The sequence below is a fragment of the Cyanistes caeruleus genome, chromosome 16 (assembly GCF_971803275.1).
Source record: "Cyanistes caeruleus chromosome 16, bCyaCae1.hap1.1, whole genome shotgun sequence".
In the NCBI taxonomy this organism is placed as follows: Eukaryota; Metazoa; Chordata; class Aves; order Passeriformes; family Paridae; genus Cyanistes; species Cyanistes caeruleus.
Genome location: NC_141716.1, coordinates 5,653,215 through 5,676,269, shown reverse-complemented (window position 1 = coordinate 5,676,269; position 23,055 = coordinate 5,653,215). Strand labels below are relative to the sequence as shown.

The 23,055-nt window shown below is 46.1% G+C and overlaps 1 long non-coding RNA gene across 1 annotated transcript; it reads right to left on the bottom strand.

Annotated features, from left to right (window-relative positions):
- Positions 1-17,280: 17,280 nt before the first annotated feature.
- Positions 17,281-22,038, bottom strand: LOC147650139 (uncharacterized). Its single transcript, XR_015277049.1, has 2 exons — positions 17,701-22,038; positions 17,281-17,599 (listed from the first exon to the last, which is right to left on the bottom strand). It is a non-coding gene; the product is annotated as an uncharacterized LOC147650139 (long non-coding RNA).
- Between the last annotated feature and the right edge of the window lie 1,017 nt (positions 22,039-23,055).

The following is a 23,055-nucleotide window of genomic DNA, read 5'->3' as shown; positions in this document are numbered from 1 at the left end:
ACCTGATCATGCCAGACACCAGGAGATTATTTCTTTTTAATGTTTACGTATTCTAATGTAAAACCTTCACCTTACGCCCATGGCAAATATTGCCAAAGTTGTGGAGTCGGAAAAGCAAATCCATATTTTGTCAATATTAGCCCGATAAATAAAATTTGATGATTGAACGCATTCTGCTCTTAACAAATGACAATTAATTTTTGATACGTGAGAATTTGCTTTCTTAACAACATTTCCCTTGTTTTAGTGAGATAATCTAGAGCTATATTAGGAAATACAAACATTTTTCAGAAGAACTATACATAATTTATAGAGAAGCAGATCTGAATTAGCTCTAGCAGTGCCCTGAGCTTTCCTACAGTCCATAGGTCTGGATCTCAGCTGTGCTCATGGATCTGCTGCCTCTCTCTGATGAAGGCCTCTCCCAGAAACAGTTAAACACAAGAAACCAGAAATGATCCATAAATTAGTTTTGGCTATAGGTTCAAAATCGTAAGTTATGGCCTATTGACCTCATACTCTGAGGGGAAATCAGAGGCATTTTTTTAAAGAGCCACCACTGGAGGAAGGGAGGTTTAATATATGGCACAGCAGAGCCCTGCTGCAAATAAATACAGCACTGCATAATTGCAGGGAAAATCAATAAGTACTGTGGTGGTTAAAATAAAGATATGCATATGGAGGGTCTGGGTTTGTGTGTGTGAATGGTTGCTTCCCCAGAAGCAGAAGATGATTTTTTTCCTGCATGAAAGCTTCTAAAAACAACAAAGGCAACAGCTCTTGTGCTGCCCCTTTTGCAAGGAGCAAGTTTCAGCTATTGTTTCCCTCGGAGCAGCTCTGTGGAGTCATCATTATTACCATAATTAATAAGTGCAGTTTGCTTATTTGAAAAATTCCGGCAACATTTGCCGCTCAGGCATCGCGTCAGCGCGAGACACAAAAAATCGCTGTGACAACTGTTCTGCAAGTTCAGGTTTTATTGACGAGCACCACAAAGAGATGAAGCCCAGAGCAAGTCCCTTTTCACTTTAATATTTAAACCTCTTTTAAGAGGACGTCAATATTAACTCCCGTAATTGATGCTGACAGGTGACTGCCTGGCCATAAAAAAGGCAAGCGATAGAATTCAAAAAAAACCTTAATAAAAACAACCAGGACTTGCTGGTCAGTGCAGTGGAGGGCACTGGGATGAAGGGATGAGGTCTCCTGAATCCCTGATGTGTCAAAGGGCACCTAGTGATTCACCCAGGAATGGATGGGACCCTTTGGGCCCAGCTGATTTTGTTCCCCCAGGTAAATCCTTGGATCTCTCGGATGAGAAACTCATCCTTGATCAGCCTCCAGACCAGCCAATGCTTTTAATAAATAAATACCAATTGTAACTAGTTAACCTCAGGATTTGCAGCATTAAAGAGATTTCCCACAGGAGCCAGAGAGCGCTAGAGAAATGGATAAATGCAAAGTTCATGGGGAAGAGGACACAGCCCTTTGCAAATCCCAGCATGAGGGGGAAATACCCAGAAAGTGCTATGAGACAGGCTCCAAAAATAGTTATTTACTGGACATAGCTTCCTGGTTTTCATTGATCTTATTCTTAGAAATGGGGGCATTTTTTTTCTGTTTAAAATTTGGGTTAAAAGTAGTTAGAATTTGGAACAACATGAAGCCAAGTTTTAACATAAAGTGCTTGATGGCCTGAGTATTGTTATTGTCTTTGCTCCATGTGCAGTCCAGCAAAGGAATGACACAGTAGATCAATCTCTTCATTTATTTAAATGGAGATACAATTTTGCTGGCTTTGAGTTCTACTGATATGCAGATCACAGCATAAATCCAAAACTAATTTTTTATTAAAGCTGATAAAAGTATTTTGAATTTTGACTTTTTCTTAACTTTTTGAAATTGAAGGGAGGGAAAGCACTAAAATATCTTGTACACATTAAAAACGTTCACTACAGGGAAAACGATTTCATTAATGGAAAGTGGGGATATCTAAAATGAGAGGTTTAATAAAAAAAATCTTGGTGAAAATATTGTCTGCATAGACAGAAACTTTTCTGAATAAACCAAAGGCACTCCAGTTAAGATGTTTTAGGTACTTCCATTCTCACATTCATCCTTAACCCAAAACCAGTAGAATTCCTTCCCAGTGCCCCTCTCCCAGCAAACAGCTCCTGCTCCAGAGATATTTAACTGGGCTATCCCAGACAGCCTTTTTCTTTATATCCTTCATGTTTCTTCTCTGTGCTTCGGGGTTCTCCAGGCAGCTTTTCCTGCTTGCAGAGGCAGAAGCACAGCAGAAAATTTGGGATTAAAGAGACAATGAAATGTCCCAACCGCTGTTGTGCAGCAGAGAACAGAGCACGGATTTGGTGCTAGCAGCAGAAAACAGGAGAGCTTTGTAGCAATTAAAGCTGAGCAAAACCCACCAAATGCTGGGGAAAATATAGTGGGGGGAAATCATTGTTGTGTTCCGAGTCTAAAACCAAAAATCAATATTCTTATTGTTCCCTGCAAGAGCCTCACAAGAAGGGAAGAGCTGTGCCCAAGACTCTGTCTGACTGCAAAATAAAAGATTAGCAGTTAGATCCTTATCAAAAATGGGACTGGGAAGCTTTTGTTTAAAAGGCCCACTTGAACCAAAGCTCTCCTGGCTGATTGCTGCTGTTAGGATTTGAAATTGCTACTATTGTATATATATAGTATTTAAAAGAGAGATGACCACTGACATGAGCTAGCTGGCAGCAAATAAGGGTGCTTTAAATAATCATATTAATTTCTACAACAAGTGAACCTAAAAGCTGTATTTGTGTGCAGATATATGTGTGTATGTGCACACGTGTGTTAGCAGGTTTCATGCCACGGAAAGAGGCTGCTGGTGAAAATTTGGTGAAAATGCCTCAGCTTCCTTTTAGAGAGTTTTGTTTTTTCCCTTCCTGGCATCACAAATAAAATTTCCTCTGTACTGTACACTGCTGTACAGTAATGCCTTCGTTACCACTATGGCTCTTACTTAAGCATCTAACTACAGTAATTGTTTGATACATTAACTGTACTCCCTGATGGTTGCCCTATTATCTCTTTTTTTTTCTTTTTTTTTTTCCAAAATGGTGCTTGCAGATATTAGCAGCTTGATTACTCATTTTATTAATAATTTCAACACTGTGTCAGTGTTGATTTAGGAAGTGGGGTGGTGTTGCTGCTGACAGTGGGGTTGAGTTTCTGTGGTGCTTTGGTGCTTCACAGCAGCTCCAAAGCCTCGAGGAGATTGGGATTCAATCCGAGTTTCACGTTGACAATCCATAGGACAGAGACTCTTGGCTGCAGAGAAGTATCTGCATTCAGCTGCCATCAGGGCCAACGCTGGGCAAAGTGATTTGTAAAAAACAGGCCTGGAAATGATGGATTAGGAAAGGGAGAGGGATGCACCGAATCACTGTGAGGCAGCGCCATGGCTCCCGCAAGCACCGTGTGTGGGTGAGTGTGCACAGGCAACAGCAAGGGAGCTCGGGATGGCAGCACCAAATCTGAGATGTCTCTGCAGCACTGCCTTTTAGACATGAGCCATTTCCAGAGGGAAGTGGAAGGGATCAGGCCCTGGCAGGGCCAGGCGAGGTTTCTGCAGCACAAAGCGCTCCCCTGCCTTTGCGCATGCGTCACTTCTGTCATCAAAAGGAAAATCAGAGTCTGATGCCAGTTATTAAATATCTTCATTAAAAGGGCATTCCTTCCAGCTGACTTTCAATTTTGTTGTATCTAGGGGCCCTGTGTTAATAACCGCGTGCTAAGGACAAGTGTTCTTAAAAAACACTGACTATTGAAATGCTTATAAATAATACGCAGCTTCCTGCTTCTGATTGATAGATACATTGTACAGCCGAGCCTCCATAAAGGCAATAAATACATGTACTGTTAAGGGTCATGAGTCTCAAAATTAAATCGAATGCAGAAATTGAGTCTTGACAGAATCTGAAGGGATAATGTCTTAGCTTCTCCAATTATGCAGTTCAACATTTGGATAAATCATATGAAAGTAAGTATTTAGCCCCATTTTTCATAATCACTATTAATGAGAACAAAATGGGATCTGAGGGCAGAGGGAGAGAGTTCTGACAAGATAAATAGCATATGGGGTGTGTTGTCAGCCACAGAAAATCAAGGCTGTTTAAACCCCCTAAACAGCAGGAAAGAAAAATGCAGGGAAAAAAAAAAATAGGAAGAATAGTGGTCATGTGTTATTATCAGTCTCTGTGTCAGGACTTTGGAGATCTGCCTTCTCAAACAGCACTTAGGGCACAGTACTATCATCCAGAGCTCCCCAGGATGGTGTGAATGACTGATATCCAGAGCACACCATTTAAATATCGCCTGTTTGCATTCTGCAAGCAGCATTTAAAACACCGCTAAAAAAATTCCTTAAAAACCCCACGGATTTTGCCCCCTGTCTGGTCCCTGTGGGTGCAGGACAGGTGGCTGTGCACACCTTCAGTAGCTGCCTCTTTGTGTCAGGGCAATAAAACCAGGAGAAATAGCTTTGCTTGCACAGGGTTTTCTCCAGCTTTCATGCCAGGACACGCACAGGATGTGCAGGGCTTAAAGCAAGGAGGGAAAGGTATAAATCCCATAGTCATTTTCTATCATCTTGTCTGTCTTTCCTGCTTTTCAAGTTGAAATCACTTTAAGCATCTGCGGCAAAATTATTCTTAGAGAGTCTCTCATTAAATTAGATGTCTCTGAATTGAATTCATTTCCACTCCATTTTGTCAGCTGCTAACGCAGCAAGAGCCAGATCCTGCTCAAATTGTCTTTGAGGTCTGGTACCTCTTTTTTTTGTGGGGGGAGAGGTTGGGGTTTCGCAGTTGTGCTGAGTTTTTCTCCACCCCGAATTCCTGCCCTGCATTTTGAATTCTTAAGGAACATCCATTGCTCTTGCTCAGATGCTGCCAGGGGCTGAACCCTGATGTTACAAATCTTAATGACTCACCAGGAACCAAATTATATCCAAATATTGCTACAAATCCAAAGCACAAGGCCACCTTTTGTCACCAAATTAGAGCTACAATATCCCCACGAAAGTCCCCGGCAGTCTGTGCTCTGAGCCACACATCCGCATTCTGTGCTGCTCCAAAAATGAGCATTATGCTCTAAACCTCTGCTTTCAGCCATAAATATCCCAGCAATCCAGGGGCAAAGGGACTGTTTCGATATCTCATGCAACGTTAGCAGCTCACAGATTAAGCACGTGGGGCCTGGGGGATTATCTCCTTGAATCAATAGAAGGCAGGGAAGCAAACAAACAGCTGGCCGGGTTCCCCAAAATAAAAGCGTTTGATTGTGGCAAGCTTCAAAGCAACTGGTTGACACGAAGCGGGTTGGGTGCCCTCCCCTGCTGTGCCCGAGGAGCAGAGGGTAGCAGGGAAATAAATAAACACCTAAAAATTACTGCTTACTCCTCCCCCCACCCGACAAACCACCTCCCAAAGAAAAGCAGGGAAGCAAGGAAACGCGCCCCAGAACATATGGCAGAATCAAGCGCAGGATCCCCGTAGGTTTGGGTTGTACAAGTGAATATTAATCTGGGGGGGATACTGGGGGCTGAGATCAAAAGAGCTGCTCCCGTTTCTATAGGGAAAAGGAGCGCTTTGATGTCACGGCGTCTTCCCTGCGCCACCTAATGAACTGAAATTGTGACACAGTGACATCGTGCAAGGTTTGAAAGCACTTAGCACAATGACACGTCTTTGGGGCTTGCTGCTCTCTTTTTCCAGCAGCCTCCTGTGCCGGGGGAAGGGTTCTGCCGGTGAGGGTGGAATAGAGGTGGAGGAGGCAGAGGGGGCACCGGGGAGTGAGAGGTGAGCGCTCCCCCTGGGCTGCACACGGGCAGAGCCAACGGGACTCGCTCGTGGCTGAGGAGGGATGGGGTAGGGATGCAAACACAGGGAAGCAGCTCGGCAGGGTGTGCACAAGGCAGAGGCTGAGGGAGCCCAAAGCCCCCCACCATCCAAGGCTGGCAGCAGCAGAGTCATCCTCACCCCACACTTTGTGCCCTCAGCACCCAGCTAGAGCCACAGCACCCTCGGAGGATTGTGGACATGGAATGAGCACCAGGAAAATGCAGAGTCAGAGGAAGGATGAGCTCCTTGTCTGGGTCCCACAGAGGCAGAACCTCCTCTTGTTCACATCAGGCCAAGAAAATACCCAGCAGTTAGAAAAGCCAATCCTACACAGGCTTTCAGCCTGGGCTTGGTCAAACAAAGACCCTGAATATTTCACCCAGGCTCCCAGAGAAAACCACTAGAACATAAAACCCTGTGCCCCCATCCCAAGAAGGGCAGGGGAGAGCAGGGAATACCCTGCATAGGATGGGCACAGCTGCCTAAACCCCCTTTCTGGATGTCATGTGCTCCTAGGGAGGAAACGAGAGAGAAGAAAAATAAAATAAATCCTGATAAACTGTGAAACTCTCAGGGCAGGCAGAGAGGGAGGAAGGATGTGAAAGTGGGAAGAAGGGATGGTTTTGCTAAGAAGAATAACTTTGGGTGATTTTGGGTGGATCTCCTCCATCAGGAGGTGGTTGCCCTGCCATTGCTTGTGAAGTGTGGGGTGGTTTACTGGTTTATTCAGCATCTCTTTGCCCAACCTGTGGCTCCTGGCAAGGACACAGATCCCAGTAGACCCTGGGCAACACCACCAGTCAGGGCTGCACACAGCACTCAGCCATCACAGGGTTAAATCCAGTTAATCCCAGGGATTTACTCCAGATTAACCCGGGGGAATTGAGAGCAGCATTTGCCCCTGTGTAAAAGGGTCGGGCCAGGATTTCAAGTGCAGAGGAAACCCAACAGCATCACCTGCCCAGGCAGCCACAGAGCTGGGTAAGAGAGCTGCTGAGGCAAGTTAGGAAATGTAATAGAGCAAGAGAGAGCTGCTGAACCAGGCAGGGAAATGAAACTTTATTCAATCATCTGCTTTACTTATTTCATAGTGAGGAAATCCATCTATTCTTTGGACTTGTTTGTGCTGTGAAAGCGCTGTGCTGCCACGGTGCAAAGAAATGGTTAGAGAGAATCAAAAGGGTGATGCTGAGCTGCAACCTGCCTTAAAATGCTACACCCACATAGGGAGAATAAAACCAGGAATTAGGGAAAAGAGCTCCATGGCTTTTCTGAAGCCAAAATGTGGTGTGATCACTCTTCCCCAAAACACTGGGATTAGGAAGGCATTAATGGGAGTGACAACTTGATGGGTTTTAGCAAAGCATCATGGCACTGTGACACCACCTTCCCAAAAAATACCATATTTGGGTGTGTGCACATGGAAATCCGTGTACAGACACACCCACAGGCACAGCAGGGAAGCCTGTAAGGACTCAGGGTGTCATTGGAATGGTGTGAACACAGCACTGAGCTGTTCCAGGGAGGGGGACAGAAATGCACCTGCGTGATTTCATCCCCTCAGGTACTCAGAGGAGTTTGCAATAGGGCTCAGGCACCCCAAGACCCCCCTGAATCAGGGAAGAAAGGCAGGATGGCTCCCAGCACTCATCCACCCCTGTGGGAAATAGGTTCTGGAGCAAGGGAAAGGATCAATCATATGGAGCTTCTTTTATAGGAAAAACTGCACAGAATAGACTGGATGCTGCATGTAGAAATATTCAATAATAATTATTATGATAATAATAATAACAGCAATGATAATACAGTGGGGAAAGGCTCATCTTGAGCAAATTATTGCAGCTTTGGTGTAGCCTTGGGGTCGTGGTGCTGTGGTGACCAGGACAGGGTGTCAGCATCCCAAGGGCCACCCATCACCCTCCAGCACCTGTGGGGGGAAAGCACCAAGATGGGAAGTGATAAATAACCTGTGTCTCATGGAGAGATGTTTCAGGGTGTGAATTAGAGCCTCACCAGCCTCCAGCAAGATGCCCCTTCTACAGCATGGCAGTTCTGATCTAGGACAGGTTTCTCTTCAGAAATACCATTCCCCAAATCCCACTCAGACTCAGCTAAGCTGCATTTCTCTTTTTCTTTTTTTTCTTTTTTTTCCCCAAATCATCCCTATGCAGATTCCACCCTCTCCACTGGTTAACTCCTGCAGCACCAGCACACACTAAATGACTTTAAGGGCTTCAGCAGTTTTTTGGTCGTGGGAATCCTAAAATTTTGAGACTTGACACAGCACCTTAGTGTACTATCCAGCAATTTGATTTTTAAAATTGCACAGAGGTCTGGGTGTCTTATCAGCCATTTTCCTCATTTTTTTGATACCACAAGACTTCTTTGCATTAAAAAAGTGCTGTTTGTAGAGCATTAAGGTGTTGTACCAGTCTGCATTAAGAATGTAGATGTTTACTGCAATTTCCCTTAGTTCATAGCTCTATTTCACTAATAAAGTGCGAGTTAACCAAAATCCAATTTACCCAGGAATGTCTTTGGGTAACTCTCAGTAATTTTATATTTGATTTGTACTGACAGCAGATGTGGCCTTTCCCTTAGCTGGGCAGAGGGACAAAGCAGGACACTAATCTTTCTGTGAGCTTCCCATGATGAATATGTCTGTTCCTAAATCAAGGCAGTGGTGCTTGAACTAAGAGTTCAAAATCAGGATGGAAGAGGAAGCTCAGAAACTGTGAGAGGCAAGCTGCATGATCCGATCCTGCCAAGTCAGTGACTCAGGATGGTTTTAGAAATCTTGAATGTGATTTAGGCATCCTGCTAGAGATATGAGTCCTGAATGAGAATCCTGTTCACAATCCATGTTTTGGTGCATGGATGACATGGGAAAATGCATCAGCCAACCCCAAATGATCCTTCCACTGCTGTGACCAGAGCACACAGAGACACGGGGCTGATCCTGATGTGGGACAGAGCAACCCCCTGCCCTGGCATGGCACAAGTGGGATGTGGCTGCAAATGGAGCTGGCAGGAGCCGGCAGGGCGAATCCTGAGCAGGGCAGCTGGGACAGGATGCTGGGTGCTGGGAAGGGGAACATCTCTGGCACTGAACAGGGTGTGCTGCACCCTGCCCACACCCATCCCATCCCATCCCATCCCATCCCATCCCATCCCATCCCATCCCATCCCATCCCATCCCATCCCATCCCATCCCATCCCATCCCATCCCATCCCATCCCTATCCTTCATCCATCCCATCCCATTCTGTTTCTCTCTGCATCCCATTGCTATCCCCCACCCATCCCATTCCTATCCTGCATCCGTCCCATACCTATCCCATCCCCGATTCCTCTCCCTCTCCCTCTCCCTCTCCCTCTCCCTCTCCCTCTCCCTCTCCCGCTGCCGCGGTCCCGGGCAGGCCCGTGCGGGTGCTGCCCCCTGCCGGCGCCGCGCGCCCCTGCAGCCGCCCCGGTTGCCGCGGTAACGGCGCGGGCGGAGCGGGGGCTCGGGGGGACCGGGGGGACAGGGGGGACCGGGGGGACCCGAGGGTCCCACCCCGGCTCCGTGGGGCCGTCCCGCCGCCGGGGCTGAGCACAGCCGCCGGGGCAGTCCCCAGCGAGCAGCGCCGCGGCGGGCGGGCAGCGCCATCCCGGTCCCCGGTCCGGCTCCGCGTTACTCGGGAAGCGGCGGGGCGCGGAGCACATTCCCATTCTGTATCGGGTATTACCTTAGCACCGGGCCGGGCCGGGGGCATTGCCGGCAGGCGTGGAAATATCCCCGCTTCCGAACATCCCCTCTTCCAAACATGCCCCGCTTCCAAATATCCCCACTCCCAGCATCACCGCCTCCAAATATCCCTGCTTCCAAATGCCATCACCGCTCCCACGTGCTCTACTCGCAGCTGCTGCTCCCCCCCTTCCCCCGTGCGGTTTTTCCAAGCCCCCCAAAAGACCAGCCTGGGATTCCCCGTGCTGCCGTGTCCTGGAGCACAGGGAGCGCTGGGAACCGGCCCGTGGGCTCCGGCCAGCGCTGGCCGGTGCCAGCCCGTGCCCTCGGCCAGAGCGGGGTGGCCGCAGCCGGCAGCCCCCGCTCCTGCTGCCTGATCAGGATTCGGTCGGCATGCAGGCGGAGCGGGGCTGAGCATCCCGGCGTGCGCCCGCCCCGGATTGCAGCCCGTGGCTGCGCTGCTGCGGCCATCTGGACGGGGAACAACGGGCCGGCACTGCCAGCATCCCTCCGCCAGCGCAGGAGGGGCACGCAGAAAAACAGGGAAGAAGGAAGGAGGATGGGATGTGCGGGATGGGAGCGGTGGTCCCAGTGAGGCCACAGCCCCTTGCTGCAGCTCCCGACCCCCCCAATTGCAGGTTCCTGCCCAGAGAAGGTTCCCTCCTCCAGTCTCTCAGTGCACAGAAGCATTACAGTTTGTGAGGATTCCCCCCCCTCCATAAATTAGTATCTTCCAGCTGTTTCCTTCCACATAAAATCTCTTCTATTTCTTCTCTTATTGCTTTATATAAACAAACATGAGAGCGGCTCGTTCTAAATAAAGTTATTTGTCTAAGTAAATTAATATATCATATTCTCTCCTGAAATATAGAGAGCTATTTGTCTCCAGAGAAATCATGTTGAGTGACATAGTATAACCCTATTCATTTGCATATGCAGATATGTCTAATTATTCAGCTTGCAATTAAAGGCTTGTGTGTCAGCAAATGAGACTAATTAGAATCATAGAATCATGGAATCGTTTAGGTTGGAAAAGCCCTCTTAGATCATCGAGTCCAACCGTTCCCCCATCCCTGCCAAGGCCACCACTAAAACATGTCCCCAAGTGCCACATCCACAGGGTTTTAAACCCCCCCAGGGATGGGGACTCCACCACTGCCCCGGGCAGCCTTTGTCAGTGCCAGACAACCCTGCCAGTGAAGAAATTTTCCTTAATAACCGATCCAAACCGACCCTGGTGCAACTTGAGGCCTTTTCTTCTTGTCCTGTTGTTTCTTACCTGGAAAAGAGACCATCCCCCACCTGGCTACCACTGCCTTGCAGGCAGCTGTAGATAGCAAAAAGGTCAGACATTACAAGCAAGAGGATGGGTAGCATGAAAGGAATGGTTGAATGATGCCCTGTTCCCAGGATTTCCAGTAGCCCTGTCCCAGTTTCTCAGTCGCCTGAAGGAAGGCAATGAGGCACCTCGCACACGCATCAGACTCACTTTTGCACTGTGCAGAATGATTGAATGAGGTGTCACATCTCCACAGCGTGGCACGGGGCCCACCACCACATCAGCCCTGCAGGATCTGTGCCCCTCCCTCTCGTAATTGTTACTCATCCTGCTCAAAATCAGGAGATAAGGAGAAATCCTGGAAGAGTTTGAATTGGAAACAAAACTCTTTGTATCTGGAAACTGCTGAAACAAGACTTTCTGGCTTTTTCTTCAAAAATTCTGACTAGATTTGTTAGATTATAGTTGGGAAGCAATCTTCAAGTTGTTCATCACATTGTTATTCACAGTATGATAAGAATAACATTTATCATGGTCACTCAGGGAATTGTTTTCACAGTATGCATTTTGCAAACCAAAATAAATGCACTTTCAGGTAACAAGTTCATTTTCAAAACTCTATTAGTTCTGGTGGAGCCACAGACAATTTTTCATAGGTATAATGCAGAGTTAAATGAAGAAATTATATTTAAGAAAAGTAAAAATGATCACATTTTGATAATTTTCAAACCCATAATTAGGTGGACACGTCAGCCAGGTTTCACAATACAGGAACACAAACTGCACATCTCTCCTTCCCATTTCTGATTACTACCTTCCAATGAGAGGACTTATTGTCTGGATGAGCCTTGTTTTAATTTGAAAATAAAATGGTATTTAAAATGAAAGAAAGGGAAATGAAAGTATCATCGATGCAACACTGTGGCTTGTTCTGTTGTTTTTCTTTCAGTGGAAGGAAAAGGAGAAGAAAGAAAATTAATTTCTAGTTAATCCAAATAGCCTGGGAATTGTTATATTTATCTGTTGGGTGAGGAGAAAAACAGTGAATGGAAAAAATATCTCTCTCCAGAAGCACCTTTCTGAAAACATGTTTTATAATCATCATTCTGCCTTTTCTATCTGTTCTGACATTTCAAAGGTGAAAAAGCACCAGTATAAAACTGTAGGAGCACTTTATGGCTCCACAGATCTGGGTGTGAGAAGTCAGGCTCTTCAGCTTTCCAAGGGACCCGAGATCACTCTTAAAACCCCAAATAAGAGTTTGTCCTGGCTTAGGGCAAATTTGGGAGGAAACTTTCAAATAGGTTTCTCTAGAAAGCAGATTCAGGTGGCTCCTCCCCCAGCTGGTTTGCGAAAAGATTTCCTTGGAGAAAAGTGGAAAAAAACCTGTTTATTTAACAAGCAAAGTATTCACAAGCATTAATAATAATAATAATAATAATAATAATAATAATAATAATAATAATAATAATAAACAATAAAAGTTCTCACTGTTCAAAGAGATGGCAAATCCAGAGAGCCCTTGTTGTGGGGTGGAGTTTGGCTCTCTCAGTCTCCTGCCAGTCCCTCCTGTGCTGGAAAATGCCCTGTCCCAGGCCCTGGTGGACCACAGGTGTGAGCTCCTGGGGTTTGTCTGGGTTTTCAGTCCAGAACAGGTTTGAGAAGATCCAAGAAAGGGAAAAGCCACAGTTTGGCGAACTTCTCTGCCTCAGCTATCTAAAAACTAACTAAAAGCACAGGAGAGCTCAGTCCTGCTGTCTGTCCGTGCTGCAGACAGCGCAGTCCAGAGCAGCATGAGGAGGAGTGAAGGCAGTTTCTGAACACAAACTCTGTGCTTCCTTTCCCCCCTTCGCTCTCAGAACCAGCCTTAAAGGTGCAGAACTTAATCCCCAGCATAAACAGAACTGACAATTGGAGATAGAAGCATCATTAAGTCACCTTAGCACAGAGCTGCTTTTTCACAGAAACTTAAACTCATTTGCTCATGGCATCTTTCAGAGTCCAGCGGCTCTGGGCACTTGGAATGTCCTCCTTGTTCTGCTCCTGTATTACAGTTTAGTGGGATCTCATTCATTACTGGGACCCTTTATGCTTTTACAGCAATATCTGGCCTTTCCCCTCTTTAGCACATCGCCTGTAAACTGAAATGATCAGGCCACAAACAGGGCTGCTGGTCCCAGCCTGGCTCCTGCTGCCTCCTGCACTGTGCACCTGGCTGGATCACAGGGGACTTCAATCATTTTTAGCATCTAGGGATCACTGACAGGAGTAAATAAGTATTATATAACCTTCCCCAAAAAGCATAACAAAATAATAACGGGGAAATGAGGTTAAGTGAAACCATTTCAATAGTGTTATAGGCCTGCTTTCAATCAATGAACGCTGGGAAATTCAATGTCTTCAGAGGCTGTGATTTCATTTTAGCTCCCTCCACTGCTGAACTCTTCACAAAGAAATGAGTTAAAGACTTAGCAGCAGATTCATAATACATCTAAAATGTACTTTTTGTGTTTAATATTCACTGGAATGGTTGACTTTGCTGGGTTTGGTTATCGAGAAGAATAATAGTTTTCAGTTTCATTGAAGCATAAGATATAATTCCATTATCTTTTTTTTTTTTTTTTTGATAAAATAATCTGGAAGAAGTAGAGCAAAATGGGAGAAGAAATGATTCTACAGACATTGTTAATTATGTATCCATCATATAAAATAGCAATAATAGCATAATAATTTTTCATTAAATAGAGCACAGGAATATTTGCAATCTCATACTGTCAAGTAAGAAATGGCTTTAAAAAACCCCCACTTATTTTATTTCAATAATGCTAACTAATTTTCTAGCAATTAACACTAAATTTAGGTGCCTACTAAGTAGGAATTTGACAATTTGATGATTTGTGCTTTTCTCTTTATACATTAAGCCCAAATTCAGTCCCTTTAACTTCATAGGCTTAAAAGTTAGGCACCTGCTCTAAATTAAGCACCTGGACCAGAAATACAGTTCAGGGACAGGGACCCTGGACTTGGGCTTTGCCACCAAGCTGCTCTGTTTTCCAGCCCCCATCTGGCTGCAGAACAATTGCATCACCATATTTTAAATGAATAGAATTGAAAGAGGTGCCACCCTATTCTCCCTGCAGGGAGCATCTGTTGAGCATTGATCTTCATTTCAGGTGGTTCAGGGTGGAAATGAACTGACTCCAAGAAATTGCCAGCATTTCGTCTGGAATGCAAAGCTGCCTGGTAAAATGTTCAGAGAGCAGCATGCTGGAATATTTCCTTTGGTCTGCTTTTCCTGTTTTTGTGGAATACAACAATTTTTGGTGGTGCTCTCAATTATAAAAATTGGCTGATTAACTGGGTAGCTCGGAGGCACCTCAGCTTTTTTCCTGTGTGAGTTTATCCCACGTGTCTGTCAGGGAATGCCATGCTCCATGTAATGGGAAAATCCCTTTGCAGGCACTGAGGGCTTTCTCATTCAAACAAAACCCAGCAGTGTGTTGGGTTTCAACAAAGCAGACTCATCCTGCAAAGCACAGAACAAGGTTTGGTCCTTGCAGAGGTCCAGCCTTAGAAAGGGAAATGATTGCTGCTGGAAAACACGGATCCTTTCATATAAAGAGCATGAGAAGAAGGAAAGAAGCTGCTGCTGCTACTGCTGCAGCTTTAAATTAAAATGCTGCATCAGCCAGTCCCTGAGGACTTGATAGAAATCTAATTAGTCAGACAATCTGGCACCAAATGTCCTAATTTCCCCAATCCATGTGGGATTTGTGTATTCTCTTATTCACTGCAGTTTTAAATTTCAACCTGAGCCTTTCTAACCCCTCTCTTTTTTCAGCACAGACATGGGACTCCAGAGAAGGTGATCCCTATCAAAACCTAATTGTTTTTCATAAACCTTTAATTAATTAGACTCAGGCTCATGAAAGACACTTAAAATATTAACAGTTTGTTTAGAGACAAGCGCTGGATGAGGATTGCTGCAGCCTCGTATTTCAGTGAGAACCCCACATGTAATTACTGTGGGTGGGCATAGACTCTGTGTGGGGTCCCAAACTGGGGCTGCTCCCCAAAACACACCAGGAGCAGCACAAGGAGCATGGGCTGGGCCATGGCCAGGAGGATGGAGGCAGCGTGGACCCTCTGCAGCCAAGGGCTAAGGGCTTGAGCAGCTCTGGAGTGGCGGATTTTAAGAAAAGCTCTGGAAAGACACCAGAGTCCCCCCAGGGTGGCTGTAGAGGGCACAGTGAGGACAGCAGGCTTGGGAGGCAATTAACCCTGTCCTGGGGGACCACAAGCTCCTGGAGCAAGGTGCTGAGTGCCTCTGAATCCCCTGGCACCCTTGGAGAGTGAGGATCCTGGCTCACACAGGATTAAGCCATTCGGGAGTAACAGATTTGATTTTTTTTTCTATTTTTTCTTTCTCCAGAGCGGCTATGACCTGTCATGTCAAAGCTTTTTATTAAAGTCTCTTAATCCCCAGATTATCACCACAATAGTTTCACAGGCCCATTCCAGATAAGGCAGGCCCCATTGTGGAGATGCACATTGGAGGAGTTTTAATCTGCAAATTATTGGCATGCAAGACCATGAGGGGCTGCTTTGCTGTGTTGCCCGTTGCGTCAAGGGGAATTGAATATTTATAAAGACGACTTCAAATGGGCCATGCACTGTATTCCTCCCACATATGTGCAATCCCCATGTGGCAGAGGGGCCCTGCTGAAAGAGAAAAAACCTGCCGTGCCACCACGGCACACACGTGGAAGCCTTGCAGGCTGAGTGAAGAGAGGGAGAGCAGGGCCCGGGGGAAGGGGCTGGTCCCCTCCTCCTAGCACCCCGTTCCAGCCACAGAGGATGCATGATTTGATTATAAAGAGAGCAATAATGAAAGTGGAAAGGCAGATTTGGTGATGGAATCTCCATGTCTTTCTTGAGTACCAGGGGAGGACAGCAGACAGATAAAGTCCCTGATAGGGATCCTTTGCTGACACAAAATATGCCATGTGGAGCGAAGGCTTCTGCTGTATACAAAACTAATTAGCAGTTACCTTCTAGATTAAAGAACAACTCAAGCATCTGTTTCCCTGAGGCGTTTTTAAAAAAAGACATGGCCCTCTTTAAAGTAGCCTGCCAAATTTTAAAATGTCACCTCTTGGGTCTGGGGTCCCAGAGGAAGTGCTGGGGAGCCCAGGAGGGACCATCCCCTCTGCAAGGTGTTCCCAGGCTGTCAGGGAGCTGCAGGGCAAAGCAGCAGATCCCTCTCTTCTCCCTGGAGGTGCTTGTACAAACACCTTGCTGCATCTCACTGCGAGAGGCACCAAACAAAACATTAACATGGAAATTCTGTATAAACAGGAATCAATTGGGAGCATTGCTAGCCTAAGAGGGGTGGGCTCAGTAAAAAGGGGAGCAAAGCCCCTGGCGCTGAGCTGAACCTCTCCAGCTGCATGAGGGGGCAGGTTTATAGGTACAGACATATCTACATATCTACATTCTGCAAGATGGGCAGCTCCTTCAGGTCTCCCAGCAAAGCTGCTCCTGCACAGGGCCAAACCCTGGCCACCACTCCCAAAGATCCTCCTCCTGAGACCCCAAGTCAGGCTGCAGCATCCATCAGGGCAGCTCAGCCTCAGCCCTCAGCAGCAATCTGAGTTTCTCTGGCAGCAGATGGGGATGAGGATAGCCCAGGACAGGGCCTGACTCCCTGCCTTATCTCCTGATGGTGAGGATTCACTGGTCACAGATCTGGCTCAGGAACTGCAGACTTGGACTCAGCCCTGGCTCTGCCACAGCCTTCCCTTACGACCTTGGACCAGCTGCTTAGGTTTCCTCCATACCTGTTTCCCATCTGTTAGAAAATGACTGGGTATATTAAAGGGTTCCTGGGAAGATAAGTAAACTGTGAGGCCATTATTAGCTATTACACTGATAGGGCCCAAATGTTCCTATTTTCTGTAACAGCTCAAGAACTTAAGCAGGCACTAAAAGGCTGTGGGAAAATAAAGCTTTGCTTTTCTGGGGTGCTTTCTCAAAGGAGGGTGGTGTGTCTCCCTCCAGAGTCAGCTCTCCATGCATTTTATGAAATTGCAATGCCCTTATTTTCCCTAACAGCCTTTCCCTAACAGCCTGTGAAATGGCCTTTGGCTCATGGAACCCTTCCAGCGTGCTCAGCACTACCTGCAATGCCTGTATTAATCATAATGTGCAGGTGCCAGAGCCTCCAAAGGGAAGGAGAAAGGAGAGGCTGGGTAATTGATCGCTACACAGCCCCAGCAGGAGCTGTTGCATTAGTGCAAAAATTACTTTGCTTTCTGGTTCCCAAAGTTCTTGGGAGTATAAAACAGGAGAGAAGGTTCTCTGTGAATCATCTGTCATCTCTTTTGGCTACAACCTTTTAATGACTCGTGGAAAAAAAAATTATAAATAAAGTGTGGGGGTGAGGGAAGTGACTAATTGAGTGCAATAATTAAAGGCAGATCCCAAAAAAGCTAAGCATGTTTCTTCAGCCATCAGCACCCTGAGTGAGGGGTGGGAATGCCTCCAGGATTTAGCAGGATTCAGCTACTGTGGAGCAGCAGCATCTGGCAGGGTGCAACAGAGGGTTTTCATGTGATGCAGCCAATGCAAAATGCTGGGGTTGGATGTGCTCAGGCCTGGGCAGTGGAGCTGATGCAGAGAATTGGTTCTTCTTGTTGTCCTGTTTGGAGGAAGCCAAAAATAAAGGAGGGTTTAGTGCTGAAAGGAAATGAAAGGTGAGGAGTAACCCCAGCAGGAAAATACAGAGCATCTTGTGCTCACCTGGGCCACCAGTTTTGCAGACAAGGCCACCAGCTTCTCCCAGACATGTGAATTCACTAAATTAAACTGGTACCCAGCTTGGAAAACTTCCACTCCAGCCAATAATATTTGCAGGATGAAATACCAGCATCAGTATTTCCCACATGCCAAGCAGAACCATTTGTCTCCAGTTGTTCCTCTCTGGTTCCATTAATAAAGGCAGGCAAAGACACACTGAGCACATTCCCTTTCAGAAATCTCCCCAAACTTGGTGACATTTGGAATGGCACGAGGCAGCTGCACAGTGAGATAAAGTTAAATGATGTATTCAGACACGGCTCAGTTCGGAAGGTTGCATCTTTCACAGGAGCCTGGTGCCGAAACTCGTGTTGTGTTCCTTAAATGCAGAATTACTCTTCCTCCTGGTTCACACATCTTGATGAATACACTGGAAAGAAGGCTGGATTTCTGCAGAGTACCATGCTTTCTTTTCCTGACACATGGATCCCCCTGCCAACACCACAGGCCTAATTAGTGCTCCCTTATTTCTGTTCACTGAGGAGGAAGCATGTGGCACCTTTCTGCAAGCCTAGAAATGCTCCCTCGACACAGACATGTACCATACTGCAATGTCTGGGACAGAAACCTGGTGGAACTGGCACTTCCACTAAGGTTTAATGTCATGGCAGCCAAAACAAGAGGGGCCAGCACCCCAAACACAGCCTGGCACAGTGAGGCAAGGGATGCGGTTCTGAGTTTCCCATCCCTTACCCACCATGTCCCTGTCCCCTAGGAGCCACACACTCTGCTTCTGGGTCACTTGTTAAAACTGGATTTGTGTATTGTCCAGAAAAAAAAATAAAATCCAGGATAGAGGCTTGGTCATAAATGCAGATGTGATTTGTGAAGTTCAATATAATACAGCAAATGCAAGAGCTGGGAGGAGGAAACGGCAGGGACAGGATGAACCCTGGAGACACAGCTCAGAGAAAGGAGAATCAGGAAAACCCTTAAATGGAATAGAAAGAAGGCAGGGGAATATCTGCCTTCAGTTCTCCTCCAAACAGAAAAAGGCACATCCCCTCCCAAACCTGGCCAGCCCTGCAGGTCAGAAATATTGTGTGAATATGCACTCGAGGTTATTGTTCTTCCCATGCTGGGGAGAGTTATTTGAAGTCTCCTGCTGGTGTTAAATTAAATTACCCATATAAATAGCACCGGAGGTGATGGACAATAAATCCCACTGCTTTGCAAGCAGGCTGCTGCAGTGGGCTGAAAGGTAGAGCTATTGTAACATGCCCTAAAAGGCACCTATTTAAGTTACATCTCATCAGACTTCACCTGGTGTAAGTTACTTTACAGCCCTCCCCCTGCATTGATATCCAGCTCCTGCTGAACAAGAGCCAAGCCTACCAAATACCTCAGGAGTGAGGAGCAAACTGCCTTAATTATTCTTACAGTGTTATTTTTGGGTTTCCACTAATTTTGCTAAAAATCTATTTGAGTGTTTCTACACTTAAATTTCTAATTATCATTATTTTAAAATAGTGCTTCTTATATATATGAAAAAGACCTGCTCAACAATTACTTTCTTTGTTTCTTTCCCTAAATATCCATTTTACTTTGCAAAGTTGCTCCCTACTGCTCCTTTTCAAGATTAAAACAAGAAGTTAAAACAAGTGAGAGAATGAATTTTCCCCAGGGAAGCTAACAAAATTCATATCCCAGCAAGCAGCATCTCAGGGAGCAGTGATGCCAGACACGTACAGGTGATGTAAAATGCTTGAAATTAGGAATATATGTAGTGTTCAAAAAAAACAACAACAGCCAGAGTCTTGGCAGTTTTGTGTTTAACAGGGGTATGGGTGTCATTACTGGATTGGTACCCACCAAAAAAAAGCATAGATAAAACTACAGGAAAATTGGAGGCTTATTTAAAAAAAAAAAACCAAACAAACAAAAAGCAGAATCTTTCTAAGCCAAATAACTCCTGATGTATATCCAGTAAATCTGATGGTGCTACTGGGCAACCAGAGATAACCTGGCTCTTTTTCTTTGTTTTCCACTTATTTTAGAGGAGACAGCCTATTTTTATGCTGCTGGCCAAGAGAGAGAGTGTGAGGACTGACAGTCAATTCAAGGCTGTAAAGTGCTGCATTGCTGTGAAGTATTTAATTTAGATCCTTTTTGTGTTTCTGGGGATGTTGCCTGAGCTGTCTACAAGAAAAAAGGTGAGGTGCAGCTCAGAAATGGCAGCAACGTAAAAAATTAGGGAGGATTAAAAAAAAAAGGACCAGAAAATGAAGCAACAACAAAAACCTATCACAGAGTGTGAAATTCACCTGGATCCCTCCTAAGGGGTTTGCACATTTGTGTGATTAGAGTCATATTTATAGGAAAATCTTGTCACCTCTCCTCACACTCCACAGGGCTGTAAAACACATCACTGCTGCTCTCAGGTTTTGGAAGAAGCTGCTGGAAACAGGTGGATCTGTGCACGAGGAGCAAAGCCTGTGGTCCAGGAGGACCCTACCCACCTAAAGGGTCCTGAATAATGTACAAGAGCAGGATTTCCTCCTGGTAACCTGTCAGAAACACAGGCTGGCATTAAAACTAACAAACAAGCAAAGAAAGGCTCCATTAAAACCTCACAATCTCAATAAAAGGACCTTGCTCAGTTGTCAACTTAAAAATCTCCATGATCTCCAAAAGATTTATAAAATATTTTCATTATAATTGCTACAAGCAGCGACATCCCAAGCACTCTGTGCTGCCCAAGGAACATGTGGTCACATGGATAAACAGGAGAGTGAGAGGAAGGACCAGAGGGAGTGGAAGAAACAATAAAGAGGCAAAACAAAAGAGAAGAAAGAGCCCAAGCCTGTGCTGCCAGTCTTTCTCCTCATCTAAACTGATATTTGATTTCTGAGCATATCATAACACAGCACTGATATATCTATTTCTCTTGCAGGGCTGTCCAATTTTATACATTTCAAGTTGCCAGTGCTGCACTGTGAAACCTCACCCAACCCATTTTCCCCAGGAGAAGCTCCTCAGGCAGAAATGAGGATATTTCTTTTTCTGGTTGTCACAGGGATGTGTTGTGCACCTAATATATATATTTTTTTTTAAAAAAAAAAGGCATGCAGAAAGCAGCCAGAGCCCTGAACCAAAGATAAAAGCCTAAACAAGTTCACTGAAGTGTGAGGTTAAATGGAGAGGGAAAAGCCATTAGGGACAGTAGAGCTTTGGAAAAGTGTAGAAATAATTCTTAAGGAGAGAAGGGTGGTGAAATATCTTAAAGACAGAGAAGTCATAAAAACATGGAGAGCTATTGTTGGAGCTCAAGACAATACAAATTACTTCCCCCAGACAAAACTGACTCTGGCAGAGGTCTCTGGTCTGAAGTAGGATGGTGTTTCTGCCTGTAAACTCCTTTCAAGGCCTGGCTGCCTGAACACAAACAGAAGCAACGTTGTCACCACAAAAATAATAAAACAGCAATCGTTTTGTTGGCTTGTCACATATTACAGCTAATTATTTAATTACTCCAATTTAAAATTTTACTAGATTTAGCATCAAAGCATAAAAATCTAGTGATTGCAGTGTCAGAAAGGAATAATATAATTAACGTATTTAGTAGTAACATATTAAACTGTTGATTGCAGTGCATTAATCAGCAGAGATGATAGATCCATGGGAGCTGGATGGAGCACAGGCCTGTGTGGGGCTGGCCTGGCTTTCCCCCTGTCCCATCCCTCACATGTCCCTGGGCTGGGAGATGCGCTGAGGGGACAGCCAGGCCCGTCCCTGCTGCGAGGGCAGCACAGGGCAGCTGGAGCTGAGCTGCTGGCATCACCACACAGGCACACAGCCTGCACCATCCCCACAGCCAGGCCATGGCACAACTGGCAATCTGGGGACAGCCAGGCCATGGCACAGGTGGCAGTCTGGGGACAGCCAGGCCATGGCACAGGTGGCAATCTGGGGACAGCCAGGCCATGGCACAGGCAGCAATCTGGGGACAGCCAGGCCATGGCACAGGTGGCAATCTGGGGACAGCCAGGCCACAGCACAGGCAGCAATCTGGGGACAGCCAGGCCATGGCACAACTGGCAATCTGGGGACAGCCAGGCTATGGCACAAGTGGCAATCTGGGGACAGCCAGGCCATGGCACAGGTGGCAGTCTGGGGACAGCCAGGTCATAGCACAGGTGGCAATCTGGGGACATATCAGGTTCCCTTCTCAGGGATGTGCTGGAGGCCCCCTGAAGCCGATCTGTTTTGCCCAGGCCTGAGCCCGCAGAGCTCAGCTCCACACTGCTCCTCCCACAGAGACACGACTCACATTGAAACATTTAAATGAACCAAGATCGAATTCCCAGGGTTATCCACAACACACCAAATTCAGAAAGCAGTTGGGGGGTCCTGTTGAGGCAAACAATTTGTTTTTACAGTCACCTCCAGAACTGGTCACCCAGCAGTTAGTAGAGAAATTGTTTCTGCCTGACATAAGCCAATATCATTCCTTCTCCCCTCCATGGCTCCAGAGCCAGGCAGCCAACAGAGGGAGCAGGAATTCCTGAGCAGTTCTGCCATCCATCCCCTCGGCTGTTTGCCTGCTGATCGTGCTGGCACACAAACCAGGAGGCAGCAAAAGGTGCCAGCCTTACAGGAATAACTGCTCTGAATTCCCTTGTCCTGCAACAGGACGTGGGACAGCTTCACTCCTCAGAGAACCCTGCTCCAAACATGAGCAGTGAGCTGAAAATAGGAAAATGAAGCAAGACACCAGTAAAGACAAGGCCAGTCTGGAAGGAAGGACATGAAACAGGGGCAGGATAAGGGTTTACATTATTGAGCTTAGCTCTCTTCTACAAAATACTTCCCCGATCAAAAAGGGTGAAAGAGATGAAACATACAGACTAAACCAGACATACCTGTCTAATAATTACAAATTACACTGATTCATTTCTTCAGATTAATTTCTGTCTGAAGAGAAACACTCTGTATTCACCTTTCTCCCTCAGCAAGCACAGGGGTCTGCTCGCCTTTCCTGTGAGCCAAGTCACGTTCTCCAGCATCACAGAATGCCCACACCACAAAATCCTGCCCACAGCAGAAATCCTCCCTGCACCCACCCAGATTCCAGACCCACACGTCTCCACATGCACTTTGTTCTCCAGCCACCCTTGGGACAGATAAATAAATGGTTTTTTCTGTGGTGGATCTGCTTCTTTATCCCAGCTGAAAATGCCATTATCCTATAGCTTTATCTAAAACCTATAGATTTTTGTTTATGTTCACATCACAGCCAGGTTTGAGCTTCCCAGGGTGCTGCTTCTTAGGGACAATGTGTGTTGCTGAACAAACTTT